The following is a 22,299-nucleotide window of genomic DNA, read 5'->3' as shown; positions in this document are numbered from 1 at the left end:
TTATTAACATAACATATCATGTTATAAACTTGTCTGTCATAAACGGCAAAATAACAAAAATCATAACAAAAAAATGTTCCTAGAAGACCAGTCAAATAACACGTTTTGTTAGTTTCAATAACAACTTAAAGATAGCGAATATTTCAATAACATTGTTTTTAATAAATAAGTTATTGACAATAATCAGAAAACAAAATGAGTTATAATATCAAAATCATTGGGTCCTCGATGCAGTGAAAGCAATAAAAATAAAATGTCTAAAAATAATCAAGTTCTTCTTCTTCTTGGTGGCTTCTACTTGGTGACTGACTACATTTTTTACCGAAATATGTAGATTATCCTGGAATTCCACCAGCTATTCTATTCTATTCTATTCTAGTGCTTGCACAGCTAGTGTTGAAAAGCATCCTGGAAATATCGGAATTTTTTCCGATATTTTCTTGTCATCATTAATATTTGTTGCATATCTGCGATATGACACAAATATTAAAACGGCCAGGCCCACTGTACAGACTAATGGGTTTGAAGGCAATTCAAAAATTTACGGCAATTAGATTATCCACTTATGAATAACATGATTGACGCATGTTTTTAAATTTATTGATTGAAGAAACGGGGACAACCTTACCAACCGTTTCAATTTTAGGGGAGAGATTTTTGAACGTTGAATCGGTGGGAGTGGTGTGGATAAGAAAGTTATTGCACACTCCATATCAGCGCAATTTCCTGGGATGGGACAGTAATATTTACATCGAGTGCATTGGCCCTAATGCCTAAGGCTTGAGCGCCTATACTCGCTTTTATGCTATAATTCCACCAGCTGATCGAGAACATAAAATGGCTAAAACTCTAATGTACTTTCTATATACATACACTGAAACCTTCTTTTAAGTCAATCCATGACTGATCGAAAATATTTTTTACCGTAAAAGCAATGACAAAACTAAACACTTTTATATATTTTAACACTACGTATAACTAAGAATATTTGTAAAAACCCTAATTAATCCACCTAGCGGTGATGGCGCCTTTCTCGTGCCTTCGAAACCCCATTTCAATAAAACTCAAGTGAAATGTTGATGTAATCGCACTTTCATACAATTAACAGAAATCCATTTCATGATACCAGAAATCATATCGTTTATCTGGCTTTTAATGTTTGAGCATCAAACTCTTAAGAAAAAGGCGCTATCTTGAATTAGAAGCCACCATCTTGGATTTCAGACCGCCATCTTGGATATTCTAGTCGCCATTTTAGGAGTCCAGACATCTTCCACATATCAAATATTTCCATATAGCATGCTTTAAGAGCCTAAATCTCTATTAAACAGCCACCATATAAAATTTAGAGCAGCCACCTTGAACATTTGGCTGCCATCTTGAATCTCCAGTGTTGATTTCCGCACAAAACTCGCCAACCATGCTAAAGGTTACAAAAATCGCCGTAGTTTGATGTATCGCATGATGGGGCTAGTTCAGTTTTATATACGGCCAGTTCTACTGGTGCTGGTCCGGATCACTGAAATGGCCATAACTCCGGAACGCCTTGGCCGATCTGGACCATTTTTGATAGCAAACAATTCCGGTTAGATTCAAGCTATAATACGGTAAATCGGCCAATGGGAAGTGCCTTAAAAGTGAGTGAACTTATTTTGCGCACATACATACATACATACATACATAACATACACACATACAGACATAATCTTAATTCGTTGAACTGAGTTGATTGGTATATGCGACTTGATCCTCCGAGCCTTTTTTTCGAAAAATCGTTTTTTGAGTGAACATATAGTTTTTTAGTACACTAAGTGTACGAGAAAGTCAAAACACTTCTTTCGAGCTTTTTAGCTTTAGTTATCTAACTAAACCAATAGATTCCAAGATCTTTTTTGGTAGCAAATTTAATAATCTTTCAAATGCGATAAGTTTGACCATTTTCAAGTTATAGCCATTTTGAGACAAGCAAAGTCAAAAACATGTAAAGTTCAATTTCTACGTAACGGTTTAGCTTTGACCTTAGGGTTAAAAATTTTTTTCACCGGTCTGAACCTGTGTGCTTGCTAACGCACGCTATGTCCAAAGGGAAGCAAGCCCGTGCACAAGGGGGGGGGGGGTTTAGGTGTTAAGCCCCTCCCATTACTGACACTTCATACACTAGGCGCCCCTCCGCCTTTTGCCTAAATTGGCAAAAAACCCTCCCTTGGCGCCACTTCTGTGCACGGGCCTGAAGGGAAGTATTATGAAAATCGAATGTACCTCAAATGTTATTCCCTAGGATCGTAGCCTTGGACCTCTAGTTTCAGAATCTGTGCGGTTTAAAATATTTCATCTTGGGTTTTTTGATATTTTTGATTTTTTTCGTGTTCCCCATACAAATATCGAAAAAAGTCATTTTAAGGTCAATTTCGTCCCATATAAAAATGAACGGAAAAAACCCAAGATGAATTATTTTAAACCACACATTTTCTGAATCTAGATTTCCAAAAATATGGTTCTAGCGAATAAATTTTGAGGTACATTCACTTTTCATAATACTTCCCTTTGGACATAGCGTGTAACGTTCATGAGGTTATCAAAAAATCCTAGCTTTGCTGTGTCGCATACATAGGTTCAGTTCAATTTTATATTTAGCCGCTTTCGGAGGGACACCCGTAACTGGTTACGGCACTACCGGCTGTCCCTAATGTGGTCCTAACCTATTTCTTTGATAACCAGTCATCAGGATATCAGAAAAGCCGTTATTTGTTGTATCGCATGCATGGGTTTGGTACTCTTTTTTATTTGGCCACATCCGTCGGGACCCCCGGAACCGGTTCCGGAACACTACTGGTTCAGATATGGTCCAATATTGTTTTCCTGCTAACCGTTCATCAGGTTATCGAAAATGCCGCTGTTTGATGTGTCGCATGCATCGGTTTGGTACTCGTTTATATTTGGCCACTTCCGGTGAAACATCCGGAAGCGGTTCCGGAACACTACCGGTTCAGATGTGGTCTGATACTGTTTTCCTGCTTACCGTTTCTTAGGTTATCGAAAATACCGCTGTTTGATGTGTCGCATGCATGGGTTTGGCTCCCTTTCATATTTGGCCATTTCTGGTGCGACACCCGGAACTGATTCCGGAATACAACCGGCTGTCTCTAATGTGGTCCTAACCTATTTCTTTGATAACCAGTCATCAGGTTATCAGAAAAGCCGTTATTTGTTGTATCGCATGCATGGGTTAGGTACTCTTTTTTATTTGGCCACATCCGTCGGGACCCCCGGAACCGGTTCCGGAACACTACTGGTTCAGATATGGTCCAATATTGTTTTCCTGCTAATCGTTCATCAGGTTATCGAAAATGCCGCTGTTTGATGCGTCGCATGCATAGGTTTGGTACTCTTTTATATTTGGCCACTTCCGGCGGGACATCCGGAAGCGGTTCCGGAACACTACCGGTTCAGATGTGGTCTGATACTGTATTCCTGCTAACCGTTCATCAGATTATCGAAAAAGCCGCTGTTTGATGTGTCGCATGTATGAGTTATGTTCAATTTGATATTTGGCCACTTCCGGCGGGACACCCAGAACCGGTTCCGGAACACTACCGGTTCAGATATGGTCTGAGACTATTTTCCTGCTCACCGTCCATCAGATAATCGTAAATGCCGTGGTTTGATGGGTCGCATGCATGGATTTGGTGCATGTTCATGTCTGGCCCCTTCCAGGGGTACCGATCCGGAACACCTAAATGGCCATAACTCCGGAACGGCTGGACCGATCCGAACCATTTTCAATAGGAAACAATGGGACCAGATTCTGCGTCGAATGAGCCGTTGATCGTTAAAATCGGTTTATATTTACTATCTAAAAGTGAGGTGACCTTTTTTTGTACACATACACACACACATACATACACACACACACACACACACATACACACACACAGACATCATCTCAACTCGTCGAGCTGAGTCGATTGGTATATGAAACTTGCCCCTCCAGGGGCTCTATCAAAATTTCATTTTTGGAGTGAACATATAGCCTTTCGGTACACCTTGGTGTACGAGAAAGGCAAAAAGCTGTAGTTGTAGAGCTATAAAGAAGAAAAAGAAGAAGTAGACGTTTCCCACATAGTCCTATAAATATATTGCCAAAGACTGCACATGAATCGGACAAATCGTTTTTGAGACATTTTTTTTTTCAAAAAAAATCTATGATTTTTTTTGCTTCGGCCCTTGTCCAAAGTAAGGCTAGAGTCAAAATGATGGGCTGATGATACAAATTGTCGTGAAGCTGCTTTTGCAAAATTTAAGACAAATAAAAAAATACAAAACAAAAACGATCGTTGATTTTGAATGAAAATGCTCACTTGTATTTCGGACAGATCAAATAGCTTTTTGTGGATGGAAGTCCTGAATACAAATTTGATTTTTCCTGAAACTGGTACTCTTCGAGCGTCAAAAATCAGCGACTAGCTTGGAAAATTTCCAATTGCCAAACATTCAAGCGATTATTCCGTAAGTTTCTTATTGAGCTTGCCGCGGAAGTTTTTCATATACCATGCTTCCAGGTTCAGCTTCTGAAATAGCTGTAGGTGATTGAATCGAGTTATGTCGAATTGACATTTTCAGCACTGGCACTGGCAATAAAGGAAAATACAAACCTAAAATCAATAAATTGAAATTACACATTAGTATGGGACACGCTTGTATGGAAAAACTAAATCCACGCTCCAGTCGACTTTTTTGATTCCATTTAGGTCCCATATGAACTGTGCAAAATTTCAGCGCAATCAGTGAAACTATAATTTAGCGCAAGCGATTCAAAGTTTTCATAGGATTTACTATGGGAAAAGTTACACTTTCAATCAAAAATTCCCACCGGTTGCTCTTTGTCTCCATAATTCAAATCGATCAACGTATCTTGTGAAACTTTCCTTCGAAGACCGCAAAATGATTGGATGCTTGTGGAAAAAGTTATTGATTTATTTACGTTTAGTGATCCAACGAACGGCTTTTTGTTTTGTTTTATCAGCAGCACTGCTGCTGCCGTTGTTGCATGGGGTGGCGGGAGGCATCACCACCCCCAGAAACAGCAGCAGCCAAGGCAGCAGCTACAATGCTGCTAATAAAACAAAACAAAAAGCCGTTCTTTGGATCACTAAACGGTAATAAATCAATAATTTTTTCCACAAGCATCCAATCGTTTTGCGGTCTTCGAAGGAAAGTTTCACAAATGATTTTTCTACAAGATACGTTGATCGATTTGAATTAAGAAGACAAAGGGCAACCTCTGGGATTTTTTGATTGAAAGTGTAACTTTTCCCATAGTAAATCCTATGAAAACTTTGAACCGCTTGCACTAAATTATAGTTTCACCGATTGCGCTGAAATTTTGTACAGTTCATATGGGACCTAAATGGAATCAAAAAAGTCGACTGGAGCGAGAATTTGATGTTTGTCCCATACTATTACACATATCAACACGTCAGCGTTTTCGTCCAGTCTGGCAAAGACTGGTATCCTAGTCCATCTATTCCTCTCCATTTCCCATCATATGTATCTCCAGTTCCAGCCAAGGCACAGATCATGCGTATAAGAGCTTCCTCTGTCTGGGCCCCGTTGCTGCTTTCTGAGTTCTGAGTTTGTGCTCGCCCGAAGAACACTCTATGTCTCCTGCATAACCTCGCTGGGCAGCGAACGAATACAGACGTGCAAAACCCGGATCCGTATATCTATATCTACGATAATAAGTTCACTTCAGCAGGTGTATGTAACTGTACTTCAGCATCTACTAATTTCGAGATGGCAAAAATCTTTGCACGACCGTTTCGTTATGATCAACGAGAAGCAGGCGTTGTTGGTTGGGATAAAATTAGAGGTTATTTCCAGCTATGAACCGACCCGTGTTGATTAAATTGAAAGCATTTTCATCGATTTTTGTGGATTTGTGCGGGACGAGAGCGAGATGGATAAAACGGTTGTAAACATTATATTGGGTTATTGGATTGAATTGTTTCGTCCGCCGCTAGTAGTAACTTGGTCGGATGAGCATCGAAATGGAACAAAATTGCCCGGAGCAGCTTAGCAAACACAATCGCCCTAGATTTTTTTTTTTGTTTCATCCACTTCAAGTTCATTAAAATATTTAAAAGTTAATCAGTGGTTTTTGGGCGGAAAATGGGGGAATATTTAGTTCACTTGTTTAGTTTGTATTTCACCAAGGATGACTGATTCCGCGTGCTTTTTCTTGTCGATTTTTTTCCGAAAGGAAGAATCATTTGATGTAGGCATTGGCAAGTGAAGAGAGGCTCGGAAGCACGGACGAACGATTTCCAAGAAAAACGATTTGTGCCTACGCAGGAGTGACGGAAACCGGCTGGTTCGTTGCACTGGAAAAGCAATGCAGATAAAAACGAAAAGGGTGATGCTTTTTGGCAAAACCGATATGAAGACCAGAGCAAAAATGAAACATTTGTTATCAATTGAAGAAAATAACTAATACATCGCAGTCTAGGTGGCATGTGTAATTTACATAGTTGTAAATGGGACACATACATAAAAAAAACGCAAGTGACTGCGAAGTTCAAAATTTATATATTTTAAGTTTTACATTTGAATATATGTCAAATGTATGTAAGGTATGTCAAAAGCCTAGATATAAGCAATGTTCCTTTTATTTGATAACTTTGATGGAGCTGGCAAGATTTTTTTAGTATCTATAATAATAGATTCATAACAAAAAGCATCTAACTGGGTACGAATAAAATTCTCAGAAAACAAATCAACCAAATCTATTTATACTCTGAAGAAGTACATCATCCGATTGGAAAATTATATCAAGTTTATATCATATTGTGCTATAATGTTATAATATTTTTCTATAACTTTTATGTTATAAAGTAGATGCAGGATGATGTTAAAATAACTGCAGCTGTAACAAAAAGTACACTAGTCTAGTCAATATTATAATCTTTTTTGTTATAATCATATCAAAACTATAACAAAATGTGATATGAATTTCAGCCTCAGGTTTACTAATTTCTATCAAAATTTGAAATAATTTTATAACATCATTTAATAAATGCCGAAGACCCAAAACTAAATAATAATTCAATGAGTTCAATGAGTCAAACATCATTTATAGCATAATGTGTTATAATTGAGTTGTAGTATTTTGAAAACACCAAGGATGCTGAACATGATTATATCACAATGAGTTATAAATATGTTGGTATGTTAGGATTGTGTTATATTTTTGTTACACTTTTCTAGTCGGGAACTTTGAGTTACATAATATTAGACTATTGTGAAATACTGTTCATGATCGATCTGAGCATAATCTCATAATAAGTTATGGAAATTACAGATGGGTTTATTTATTGTGGCCAATGTGGCACTTAACTAATCCTTCTTTAAATTATAGGCTGCTTTTTCGTGTTGTTTTTGGATATTCAATCGATGTAAACGTACTTGAAAACGCATAATAGCTTTAAAACAAGTCATTGTGATTATGTTAATTTGCTAAAGTTTATTATCAGCATAAAAGTTACTAGGTGTAACTTACGCGATCCCGACAATGTAAATTATGCTTGCTTACGAAGGAAATCTACGAGCTCAATCAAATAACTGATGACTATTTGAACAGTTCATCTTGAATATACAGCTTCACGGTGTGTCAAAAACCGTTATTAACAAATAAAAATGTTCATCCAAATGGCACCCGGCATTCGAAAGATATACTTTTCTAGTATCTCCTCTGAAAATTTGAAAATGTTTCATCGAGGGAATCTAAAGTTATTGTGATTTGAAGATTTTGAGTCATTTCTATAGGATTTTCTTATATGAGTAAATATACACGCACGGTGTGCCTTACACCACTATTAACAAATAAAAATATACTTCAAACTAACACCCGGCATTCGAAATATATACTATTCTAGCATCCCCTCCGAAAATTTGAAAATGTTTTATCGAGGGAAACCAAAGTTTTTACTGTTTGAAGATGTTCCTCTATTTTAATAGAATTAGCTCATTTATGGCAATATGGTCATAGGATGTTTCATTGGCTCTTCAAATCATAAACAAATATTAATAAGTTTCACAAACACCATTCCAAAGATACAACATTCAAACAACTTTTCTGAAAATTTGACAACGTTTTATTGAAACTTTGAATCGCAAATTACAGTGGTTTGAAAAAATAAGATATGATAAAGTATATTGAAAATATAGTAACTTCATAGAATATTATTTCAATGTTTCATGTTTATGATTCCTCGCAATGAATATATATTTTGTAATTCATCTGAAATCTTGATTATATATCACATTTTTTGCGATACTGTGACAAAACTCAGTAGGTGTTTTCAACGTGTTTATAAATAAAGCGATAGTATGCATATCTCCAATGAAATTGAAATCAAAGCTTGAAATTGTTGTTACTGATGATCATTCAAATGTAAAATTTCTAAATTCACGGAAGACACGTTAGTAACATGACGTGAAAAAGCTGGCATTTAGGTTTACTTTAAAAGCTTCAATGTCTTAAACATTATACCAACGATTTACAATACTTCCTAGGAATACCAAAACCTTGGACTGTTAATTCACTTTAACTCTCGTTTCACCATGAAACGTTTTCAAATTCACCGACAAGATACCAACATATTTATAACGTGCTTAAAAACAAAAAAAAAACCGGTGCCAAACTCTTAGAAAGTTTTTGTAATCAACGCTCACGGTGTGCCACATTCTTATTTGTCTTCGAGTAGCAGGTAGAACTATGAAATAATAATTAGATTCTCAAACTACGGTAATTGACATTCCTCTCAATGAAATGTTGCCAAATTTTCAGAGAAGTTGCTTGAAAATTGATTGTGCTTTTGGAATTTGTGGAACTCATGGCACCGTTCAACACTAGCTTGTGTTATGGGTTGAGAAAAAAATAGGGGTTTGGGACCTTAGAAACTCTAATGCGTATATCAATGAACACCCCAAGTTCTCAATTCAAACTTCAGTCTTGAACTGTGAAGTCCCGTTCCAATATTTTCAAAAATTCTTTCACTATGACACTTCTAGGGTTAAAACCTGTTCTTTTTTTCTCATCTCATAATACGAAGTTTTTTTTTTAAATGTTGTTGGGCAGTGTTAATATTTGTTTATGATATGAAGAGCACCGTATGACAATACAGACGGGCTTGGTGGTCTAGTGGCTACCGCTTCTGATTCATATGCAGAAGGTCATGGGTTCAATCCCTGGCCCGTCCTTTTCATCCTACTTTGTATCTTTCTATCCACTTTCTCTCACTCTCTCTTCTCTACATATACAACTCATGTATATTCATATGTTCATAGCCATCGCTAGAACCAGAAACGAATTGAAAAAAGTCGTTTCCCTCCCTTCCAACTTCCACTCACAGCACAGTGTATATATAACGCCTATAAGTTATGCAACCAAAGCGTGCTGTGTCGCTTGACCTTAATCACCTTATTCACCACACAATCTATCACGAACACTATAAATAACCCTATCCATGGATCGCATCACCGACCCAACGGTGACTCCCAGATCTCCCATCCTTTCCGTCTAACAAATACCCCAGTCCGTGCGGGTTGTGGGACGCAGAGTGCTCTCGGTCTCTAGTAGCAACAACCAGTACACTCTAACATTCCTTTCCCTTCCCAGCTGACTATAAGGACTTGGCCGGCGCCGTTATTGATCAAATATGCATGAGCTGCTAAAATTGCACTATGAGAATAAGTGGAATGTCCCAGCCCCTTATTCAGTTGGATCACAGTGCAACTGGTACCAGTTCAGATCAATGACGGAGGAGCAACCATTGACATGTATAGTCAGAATTGATCGTTTTGATCGTTTTGAAGAGCACCGTATGACAATACATATTCCCATATATGAGCTAATTTATGAAAATAGAGGAAAATCTTCAAACTGTAAAAACTTTGGTTTCCTTCGATAAAATATTTTCAAATTTTCGGAGGGCATACTAGAATAAGGCAATCCATGACGACTTTTCGCGATGGGGGTGACAGCCAAAACTATAAACACAGTGTGAATACAACTTAACAAAGTTTCGTCAAGTGTCGTCGGTGCTTAACAAATTCCTTTGTGTTCAACTGTCACCCCGATCATCGATTGTCAAAAATACATGGTAAACAAAAAAAAATCAGCTGATCGCATCTGTCTCATGGATTGCCTTATAGTATATCTTTCGAATGCCGGGTGCCATTGGGGTGGACATTTTTATTTGTTAATAACGGGTTTTGGCACACCGTGGCTTATGTTTGAAAGAAGGGATATTTTATTATAAGAAAGGTTCTCAATCAGGCTGAAAAGACACCGTCTGCATCATTGAGCAGAAATATGTGAGGCCGAAGTATGTAGCCGACACATCACAGCACAACAATTTTATTTTTTAAAGCCATATCTCTTGGAACAAATACTAGAATTTCGAATAACCTATTAAAATTAAGTTTTAAAATGAGGCATAGATCTGAATAGTGATACAGTTTCTGTCAGTATTTTCGTAGAAATTCTAAATCAGTGCTTTCGTATCTTTTTCGCGTCCGTTTTGAGCTAAAGAAAAAAGTTTTCGTCCCTCTAGGTAGCATTTTTTAAATATTATGTTTTGAAGGCTAAATCTATTTTACTACTAAATGCTACCGTAGAATGTACCGTATCTAGATGAGTGTTTCATTCTACTGTACTGTACATCCCATACATCTTTGTAATTCTAAATAATATAGTCGGTTTTGTGTATGTTTTGAACCAAGATATCATTGTTGATTTTATACCAAACTGAGATTTATAAGAGACATTCATTTTCATAATTGAATAATCGCCATGGGTTTGTTTATTGCATATAGAGGGTCTTGCCCGGGATTTCCCGGGACAAAAATCCCTGGATATCCCGGGATCTGAAAAATCCCGAATCCCGGGATAATTTTCAGAAATTCCCGGGATTTCCCGAAAATAAAACAATGGCAATACTAAAACAAATCTTTTCACTTTGAAATTTTTCTTTTTTTCCATCCAATTCTACGCTATCTGTCAGGTATAGTTTATTTCTACTTAAATCAAGTTTAGATGATAGTCCAACTAATTAAACCACAGATATTTTGGCTGAATTTATGTCATTCATTTTTCATTTTTTTTACTTATTCGTTTATTTGGAAGGCTCGGGCGCCACATGGGCATAACTGAGGCGAAATCTTTTGTTTTTACATTGATTTTACATTTTACAATTTATTACTGCCTTTCCATTTTTCATTTATGTGGCGTTACATTACAATTATAATCAAACTGAATCAACAGACACAATATCGTAATGTGAAATAAAATGGTTTATTTTAAGCTAGATTGATCTGGTAGTATTCTTGGAATTTATGGCAATGTTCAACAATATGTGAAATATGTAAACTTGGGGAACTTCAACTCAGCTTACAACGGGCTTTTAGCTCAGTTGCGAAGACAACCGTGAGAGGAAAACTGCATGTATGAGAGAATGAGTGAAACAGCATAATGGGTGAAAGTTGGGTGAAAGTAGGCATGAGATGGGTGTTGCAAATTAGTATTATATAACTGACGAAGTTGAAGGGGTGATTCCAGCTGAATGTAAGTGTTTTGTGATTTGTAAATTGTATTGTATTTGTACTTAAAGCAATGTATTAAATAAATGTAAAGGGTGATACGGTCAAAATTTGGTCACACAATTTGTTTCATAACTTGAGACTGCGTACACCAAAACAGCTGATTTTTGGACCAGTATTGGTACATTATATGTAGCTTATACCATAAAATTTTCATCAAAATCGGTTTAGTATTTGCGGAGATATTGCGAATCCTAGAAACTGCAATTTTAAAATTTTGTACAAAGTGGATTAAAAAATAAGAACACATTGTTACTCTTTTATTTATAGAGCCAGAAATACTGAACCAATTTCAATGAAAATTTTTCTGTGTGTAAAGTATACATATCAAAATGTTATGTAAAAATTTCATTCAATTTGATTCAGCCGTTACAAAGTTATATTTGTTTAGGTGGTCAAATTTTGTCAAATTTTGTCGAGTCAAGTCAAATTTTGGTCACACAATTTTTTTCATAACTTTAGATTGCGTACACCAAAACAGCTGATTTTTGGATCAGTAATGGTACATTATATGTAGCTTGTACCATAAAATTTTCATCAAAATCGGTCTAGTATTTGCGGAGATATTGTTGAACCCTGAGATCCGCAATTTTAAAATTTTGTGCAAAGAGGATTCATATATTTTTACTGTTTTATTTATAGAGCCAGAGATACTTAACCGATTTCAATGAAAATTTTTCTGTATGTGTAGTATGCATATTAAAATGTTGTGTAAAAATTTCATTCAATTTGATCCAGCCGTTACAAAGTTATATTTTCTTAAGTGGTACCCGGTCAGTTTTTTTCATATTCAAACTGCTACAACTTTGAAAGTATTCATACAAAATGGCTCAAAATTTTACTAAGAACGTATTTTCATAATAATACTATACTGTAAAATTTTGATAAAAATCGGAGCGGTATTGGTAGTTCTATAATCAAAATTGTGCTTTATTGACCTTAAATTTCCGAAAATTTACTATGGAGCGCCTTTGTACAAAATTTTAAAACGGTAGGTCGATGGTTTTGTCTATATATCAACCAATACTCAATCGATTTTGATGAAAATTTTATGGTATAAGCTACATATAATGTAGCATTACTGGTCCAAAATTCAGCTGTTTTGGTGTACGGAGTCTAAAGTTATGAAAAAAATTGTGTGACCAAATTTTGACCGTATCACCCTTTATAATGTTTTAGGCGTCTGATGATGACCGAAGAATAGTAGGTCGAAACGCGTCACGCAAAATAAGCTGTTTCCGTTATTTTTCACCGATAATTGCCAATAAAACCGCATAATAATCGTTCACGGTGATCAACCCCGGTCAGTAAATATGTAAACTGTTGCAAATATTTTTAGATGTTTCTGGAGTTATCCCTTAAGAATACTGTGTTGTTATATGATATTCAACATCCCTGCTTGCACATTTACGTTTAAATTATGAGGAAAATTCGCAGAATTTTCAAAAGAAAACGGATAAACAATCCCTAACCACTGCAGGACTTTGAAAACCTTTTTAAATATTTGTTGACGATTTCGTAAAGATATTCTTTGAGACATTTTGTTCTTAAGTCCAGGCGAAATTTTCTGCGGAGTTCATTTCAACAATCACTAGAGATAATATAAGTGATAATTTTGACGAAATTTCTAAGAGAAATCACTAATTTATTTACAAGAAGGAACAGCACACCGTTTTTAGATTTTCTGCAGAAATTTTTGTGATGGTTTATGGCGAAAAATAGAGCGATATCGAATTGCAAAAAAAAAATAAGGCGAACCGTACAATAAAATCGAAGAATATAATTTAATACCTTGTCATCCTGCCAAATAATTAATTGAAAAAAAAAGATCAATGGACTTTCGGGATAGAAATGTTGAAATGGAAATCACAAATAAATTTTCGAATTTTGTAAGGATTTTTTTTAAGATATTCATATCAGTTTAACAAGAAGTTTGTTGAGAGGGTCTGTCTTGAATTATTCTGGATTTTTTCCACAGTTTCTTCAATGTATTTCACCAAAAAAACTAATCGAAATTCTGAAATGTTAACATGAATGTATATCCACATATAATTGAAATAGTCGCACATTTTCTTAAAGAAAAAAAAACCACCAAATCACCATTCTAACACTGCCATTTTAACTCCGTCATAAAATTCTCACACAGAATTCATTCACGTCTCAGGGTAAATTAAAAGGGATTACTCTAGAAATATCATCAAGTTCTGTCAAAAAATTCCTTCGGATAAATAAGACAGAAGTTAACCTATAGCCCAAGTTAACCTATTGCGGAAGAAGATGAACTTTATTAGAAAATTTTCAAATACCTTTGAATGTCTCCAACTACCCTCACACAATCAAATGTCTATGAAATATGTATTTTCTTTCGAATATAATGGTTATTAGTTGATCGAATTTAATTAAAAGTGCTTAAGAAATCGTTGCATTAACTTTTTCATCGTTTTTTAGAAAATTCAGATTTTTCCCGGGATCCCGGGAAATCCCGGGATTTGGAAAATAAAAATCCCGGGATTTTTTTCAGTCCGGGAAACAAGACCCTCTAATTTCATACTATTGATAGTTTTCAATAATAATTGGAAGAATCGTTACCTTTACCATTATTTTTGCCCTCCAATTTTAGCTTTACCATTTTCGCCCCCTCGGTTTATTGTTTACCCTCTTAGGAGACGATTTTGCTCACTTTGTTAGTCACTGCTCTAATTGAATTTCTCGAAGTTTCATATTAATTTTCAAAGCTACTGCAAAGTTTCAAAATATCTGTAGAAACATTCACGTCTAGAAACTTTTCAGGTTACCATCAAAATTTTGTTTTGTTATTTTTTCTGGACTATGAGATAGGAAGTCAAAATATAACTTTGTGAGTTTTCAAATTACACAACACTATTTACTTTCGAAATATTGCTGTAATTCTTGTTTTTTAGGCAATGATCCATAAAAACAGAATCTTTGATACTTTGCAAAATATTACCGGATAAATGTCATCTAATAATATGAGACAACCTTGGATTGAACAAACAAACAAACAAACAAAGTCGTGACTTTGCTATGCGTGTGCGACATTTACTTTATTCGGCAAACTTTTAGATAAAGCTAAGGAACGGAACCCATCTTAAGCAAAGTGCTCTCATTTTCATCCTTTCAAAAACAAAACTAATAGGGGAACAAAGTCCAAAATTCCAAATGGTGGCCCAACTCATGAAATAATTCATGAATGTGATTTGATCATCACTATAGGTGAATGGTGCCAAAGTGGTGTTTGCGTAAAACAGCTTCCTAGAAGCCATGGAGACAAACCCACGGAAATCTTTTGATTTCCCAATGATAATTGGCAATTTTTGGTTTTTCTTGCTTCTAACTAAGGTTTTCTGAGGATTTAATTCTCAGCCAAGTGTTTCCAAGAAGATTGAGTAACACATCGAGGCGCATGGTTGTTGATGACTACGCTACCCATGTTAGAGGTCATTCAAATGTGACCGAGCATCGTCATATTTGAGTGGTGAGTGGTAGGGGGTCTGGAAAAATGTGACACTCCCTGTATTCAGTATACGAAAAGGCGGGACAGATGGGGGCAAGGGGGTCTGAAATGCCCGAAAAACGATGAACGTAATTTTTGAATGTTTTCATTAAGTTGCATCTCACCCCATAGCAGATGGCCTTTTTGCGCCACTTCCGTTTTAGGAATCAGTTTTCAAATTTGTATAAATCGTTGAAAATGAATTATTTTCGTGAATGTTTCTGCTGAGGTATCAAACAAATGTTGTTTTGTTGCTCTTGCCACTTTGAATGCCTATAAAATGAGGTTATTTATATTTGAAACGATAGGATGAACATAGTGGCAGGATGAAGAAGGGTATCCAGCCAACACAAAGTCTTATATGAGGTAGAATAGGATGCTAAAGTGGAGGCCATATGCGTACATGCTTCCATTTAACTGCGTGTAAAGTGTACGTATATCGCCTCCACTTTAGCATCATTTTCAACAGCATATGCGATCGTGTGTTAGCTGAGTATTCAATAGTGTAAAACTTCTTTATATATCATTTATTAATAGCAAAGTGAATCCTGTTAAGGAAAAACATTACTCAATACAAACTAACTATACAAAAAATGGAGTCCTTTCTAAGTGCACCTGTAAGTCCACCTGTTGCAAATGTACAGATCGGATGCAAGAAAGAGGTCATAGAAAAAGTAGAAAAAAAAACACGCGCAATCAATAGATTAAATGTGAAATAAACAAAAAAGAAATTGAAAGTCACAATTCGTAGAAACCAAACTCTCTGGTGGGAAAGATCCACGATACACGATTTGACGCTTACAATTAATCAATGGAAAAAGCTTCACCGCTGAGGGACCCTGCCTATTTCTACGAATAAACTGTCATAAACTTTCAAAAATTATTTTCAGCAACGTTAATTTTCCTTCCCGCTTCACCTCAAAGGTTGATGTGTGCGCTCTGATAACAGTTCTTAATGTGTTGTATTAGGGTGACAGCCGCACGGTCAGTTTGGATTCGGCTGCCTCACCGTCGCGTCGGTAGGTTGCATAGCCGGCGATAAAGATTAAAACCACGTTCACCGCTGCGCGAGGTTGGCGAGTGAAGGTAAAACGATAGTGACGCGCTCTCGAACTGACAGACAGAAGGTTTCCTTCACACTTTTATGCCTGGTTGGTTAGGCCATAGACATATTTATACATACACATGTTCATGGCTGACGACGGTGGCCAGAGGAGGAGTGTATGCAGCACTGACTGACTGTGCGATCGCGTAAACGACTTTTATCTCACTGAACCGTGCAGATAAAACTCGGGAAAGGCTCGCCATCACGTCTGGTGTGAAGACTGTCGGCGGAGGACTCCGTAAAACTGAGGTGACCACGCGTAAAGCGCGTTGCACACAGGCATTAAGGAATATAAACATTTTCTGTGTTGTTTTTTCTTCGCTTTTTCATGCCTCCTCGAACAGCATTCCATCAGTGGTACTCAGAAAGTTGTGGACAGGTTCGTGAAAAGGTAAATTAATTAATATTATTATTATGATAAGTTAACCTGTCATAATATCAAATTATCGCCAATTTAGGTAAATGGTCAAATTAAACATGAAATATATATCATTAATAAATAAACCACAACATGTTTGTTTTCCAAGCTTGGTCTAAGATGGTGAATAAAAGGAAGCCGTCCCATTTGTCGGAAACTTGAAAGTCGTAAACGGAAAAGATTCACAAAGATAGGGAATAAAAAATAATAATAACGAGAAGTACTGGTGAACTCAGTTTCACGACGTACTGCGGTGTTTATACTTCATTGACTGAAGCCTAATTAATTTGGTACTGTTATCGTTCCCCATCTATCTGGAAGTAGTGTCCCGACATCATTCACTTTGAGTGTCTCGTTCCCGATCATGATTGCAAAACGAGAATGAATTACGAGTTGTTCATACTTGTCAGTTAGAAACGTACGGTGATTGAATATTATTTTGCAGAAATTTGAAGAACCAATAAACTGTTCCAAAAAGTATAACTATATCTAGAGAGAGCTGAATGATTCCTAGCATGAATGAAACGAGTTTTATCGCTTGTATTCTTTGTCGTTTCCAAGTTCTCAACACATCCCACATAACTTGTGAGAAATACGTTTTCTCGAAACGAGTGACAACGAGCTTTCTTCTCTGACCGCCCGGGCATGGGTGTTTATTGAATTTCATAAAGATGCCGAATCCAGTATATATTAATTTATCTCCCAAAATTATACGTTTATAATTCTGCCATTATATATTCATTTTTGTTTTCCAGCCAATTAAGTGGACGTTTGTTGGACACAGCTTCTTTCTGTGCGCACCGTCTGCCGGGAGAGTAGGAAGGTTGGGCCATCATCGGTTTCGGGACGACAGCGTCTCGTTGACACTGAACTGAATATTAGCTATTCATCTGGATTTGAATAAAATTTTAGAACTTATTAATGGTAGGGAAGAATAACTCAAGTCATAATAAAGTCAGACATCATTTGACAAAAGACCGACCGACGATGAATGCCATAACGTCCATTCTTTCCGGTGAGAAAGATGCCGTATCAAACAGAGCTGACGACGTGTGAACGTGTGGTCGATCATCTACCGGACAGCATCCAAAGAGAGCATCATCAAATGGCAGGAGAAGAACAAAAGGGAAGAAATTAAAACTCGACTTTGAAAAATGCTTGTGTGTTTTGTGTTATGGAACCATAATAATATAATATTTTTTCCAGTTCATCGCCTTGTTTGCTCTCTGTTTTTGGTGTTTTAAGAAGCATTTCGTATTCATATTTCTGGAAACCCTGCCATATCACATTATAAATTTATTTATATGTGTACCATCCCGCATTTTACCCAGTTTGTTCTGAACCATTGATGCATATTCAACGATGATATAATTTAATTTGACTCTGTATCACACCCGACGATCGTAGAAGGTACATTTCATATTGTGCTGCGAAGAGGATCATCGTAATGGGAAATGTTTCTGGATTTATGATGGTTTATTACACACTGATAAGATAAATGCATGATTTAATAGCAAGTTGGTCGTGATTCTGGTGTTTATTTTTTGAGTGCTTGCAACGTTAAGCTTTTTCTTCTTCCAGGCGTAACGTTCCCACTGGGAAAAAGTCTGCTACCCATCATTGTGTTCCATTAGCGCTCCCACAGTTACTAACTGAGAGCTTTCTCTATCAATGATCATTTTGCATGTGTATTTTGCACCCTCAGCATGGTAATGCTGAATACCCATGCCCTACCAGATGTGGCTATATGGGCGACGTTTCGCTGTAGTTGTCAATTTTGTAGAAGACCATTTTTGCCCAAAATTGCAACAATGTAAAGAAATCATAACTTACTACTTTCCTTTCAGTCCTGGGCAACCACGGTGGTGCAGAGGACCGAATTGAAAGATTTTCATTCAGGGCGATTGCCAGCCATCGCTTTGACCTGTGGCCAGGTCAAATTTCTGTCAACTTGCTTGATTTCCTTGTAGAGGCTGCGCCGCCATGAGCCTCTGGGTCTGCCTCTGCTGCGATGTACTGCTGGGTTCTCATCTAACGCTTGCTTGCAGATTTCGTTTCCGCCCCTGTGTAGACTGTGGCCGACCCACCTCCACTTTCGCTCCCGAATGTCTGTTGCTATCGGCTTTCGATGGCATCGACGATGGAGCTCCACGTTGGAGATCCAATTGTGAGGCCTTCATGCACGAATATACCGCAGGCATCTATTGATAAAGACCTGCAGCCGTTGAGTGTTCTCCACTGATACGCACCAGGTTTCACTGACGTATAGCAGCACAGATTTCACGTTCGAGTTGAAAATTCGGATTTTGGTGCGTCGACTAATCTGGTTGTTTTTCCATACATTTCTTAAGGTTGAAGAATTCGTCATTGATATCGTCGTCATCATTGAAATTGCGAAAGCAGTTTTCTCTCTCAAAACACAAATGTTTATAATAAAATTGTATTCACTGTATTCCATTCTCCATAATACAGTAATACAGTGAATTCTTTTTCGTAACGAACATTTGTGTTTTGAAAGAGAAAACTGCTTTCGCAATTTCAATGATGACGACGATATCAATGACGAATCCTTCAACCTTAAACTCGCAAAAGCAGCCCTCGCCTTCTTGATCCGTGCACCTTTGTGCCATCGGCCGCCATTTGGCTACCAAGATATTGGAAGCTTCTCCACTGATTTACCAGCTACCGTAAAGCTGGAAAAGTTGACCGTGTTTACATCCAACGATGTGGTCTTGTTGACGTTGATGGTAAGACCTGCCGCTGAGGAGCGATTGGTAAGATCATCGAGCTTGCTCTGCATATCAGAGCGCCGCGCCGTTGAGCTAGAAGAGCAACGTCATCAGCAAATTTGAAGTCATTTAGGTGTTCCAGAATAATAGGTTGCCACAGCAATCCACGATTTGGTTCACGGTCAATCGCACCTACCAGGATCTCGTCGATTTCAATGAGGAACAATAGCGGTGATAGTATACAAACATCCTTGCCTCACTCCAGCAACGACCCCGATGGGATCGGACAAAACACCGTTGTGCAGCATTCTGCACGAAAATGCCCTGTACTGTGCTTCAATGAGGCCGATGATTTTCTCAGGAGACCCTTGCGCCTGAGGGCTTCCCACATGTTTCCGTGATTGAGACGGTCGAAAGCTTTTTCGTAACACTAGTTTACAGCATTTTTGAACTCGGTAAGCTGATCATCATTTTTGGTGTAGAATCATGCCCTGAGTTCGAAAACGTGAAGGAAAAAATTACAGTAGAGCGGAAATTTTTTCGACTTTCCATACAATATTGATAATTTGAAATCGATTTTTGTTCTATTTTTAAGTAACGTCACTCACTTCACACATCTCAATCTCCGTAATCAATGCTCCGATTGAGCTGATTTTTTTACTGTAACTTGCCTACATATGATATGTCAAATAAACGTTGAGGAAGTATTTCTAGATTGTTTTTTTCTTATTGGAAAAAATACATTTCTTCATATATTTTTGGAAATTTGGTTAAAATTTAAGGAGATCGTCCCTAAAATTCGCCAGTATCTTGAATTTTTATTACTCTGACGCAAAACCTGATTCAGATGATCGAATGGTATTGTATTCAGCTTTTAATTTATGAAAAAAGATTTGAAATTTGTTGAACAAAACGCAAGATATTTGAATTTTAGTAAATTCCATATTTTTAAAAGTTGTAAAACTCGATATTGAGCTAAAACTCAAAAACTGCTCTACTTAAAATTTTTTGAAGCATGGTTTCGAAATCAGGGCTAAATTGTACTTCAAAAATTTTGGTCGTTGACAGAAGTTCACTACTTTCGTTTTATTTTGTAAACTAGTGTAATCAATGAACACCAGGTAGAGAGACTCTTGGAATTCATTGATTTGCTCCAGGATGATACGGAGCGTGACAATGTGGTCCACACGGGATCGTCCGGCACAGAACCCTGCTTGCTGCCGTCGGAAAGTTGCGTCAATCTTCTCCTGTATCCGGTTAAGGATCACTTTTCCTTGGACTTTGAGAACGATACACAAAGAAATTAGAATCTCTGTTAATTTTAGGCGAAAATACTGAATATTTTGATTTCATACATGAATATGGAAATATGGAAATGCGTAAAAATTCTCAGGAAAAGCGGAATAGTTGATCGGCATACATACGGACAACAATACAGCATAATCTGTTTAAAACAAATCTGGTTGACAAAGAAGGTGACGAGCGTCGTCATTTTTATATTTCCATATAAAAATGTGTCTTTATATTTATTTGAATCTGAAAAGTCGATATAAACGTTTTCATGGATGATGATTTATATTTCTAGCCAAAATTCTAGTTATTTTAAGGTTGCAGCCAAAATTCCATAACAATCAAATCGCCAGAAAATGAGATTTTGATCCCTAAACATGATTATTTTGTATGGAAAACGGCTCTATCTTCATACTTATTTCTCGCACTGTATTTGGCAAAAATGTCCATCTGATTATGAGTGTTTGGTAGCTTGGTTGGTAGTAGACATGTAGAACCAACCAACCCGATCTGGTCCTGTCGCGGGTGTCGGAATGACCCCCGTGGGAACCATGGCATTCAGTCAAGGCCACCTTGGTCAGGACAAAGCTAGGCATGCGGCGGCTCTTGCTTGATGATTTTCCATATCCATCATCGTAGTGAACGTAAAAAGGACCAACGGCCACCCTGGTGAACCCGTGAAACGTCACGGGAATTTGAGGAATTCCTCCAAAAACTTCGTAAAAATATCCTTCATCAGGTTTGTAAGCAATTCGTCTGGATCTCCTCCAATAGTCGTACTAATAGATCTTGAAGCTTTAGTTATATTCACTCCCAGAATACTGTTACAATTTTCCTGCACGCGCTCATATAAGTTATCCTGCACTCGCGATTAAATTCCTGCCCCTATGATTTACACGCGTACCACTGTCCGATCACTTTTGCACATTTTGAACGCCTTGCCTCATCCAAACCTGTGAACGAAAACATTTTGTACTTCGTATACGTAAAATTCAAGTCAGGGCCCATATCGCCGAGGCGGTAAACGCACGGGTATTCAGCATGACCATGCTGAGGGTGACGGGTTCGATTCCCGGTCGGTCCAGGATCTTTTCGTAAAGGAAATTTCCTTGACTTCCTTGGGCATAGAGTATCTTCGTGCCTGCCACACGATATACACATGCAAAATGGTCATTGGCAGAGGAAGCTCTCAGTTAATAACTGTGGTCATAGAACACTTAAGCTGAGAAGCAGGCTTTGTCCCAGTGAGGACGTTACGCCAAGAAGAGGAGAGGATACGTAAAATTCAGCATATTAGTAGTTCCGTGTCAAAAATTGAGCTCATTCCATCAACGCAAACCAAAGTTACAGCATCCCAAACTTGGCCATTTTGTTTGAAAATCGACGTTTGTCCGATCAATTATGCTCCACAGTGTAGGAACATGATCTTTCAAGCATTACCGAGGTTGAAGAACGGCGGCCGCAAGTAGAGAATTGTTATGAAATATTGTTATTTGTTACGAAACCCACTTCATCCAGAAGTCTAGCAACACTGCTGAAAATAGGCAGTCACTGTTAGCAGCGCGCCCCACGGATGAAAGTAGAA

Source organism: Aedes albopictus, chromosome 2, assembly GCF_035046485.1.
Source record: "Aedes albopictus strain Foshan chromosome 2, AalbF5, whole genome shotgun sequence".
Classification (NCBI taxonomy): Eukaryota; Metazoa; Arthropoda; class Insecta; order Diptera; family Culicidae; genus Aedes; species Aedes albopictus.
The sequence above is the reverse complement of the archived record's forward strand: the minus strand, read 5'-3'. Positions refer to the sequence as shown.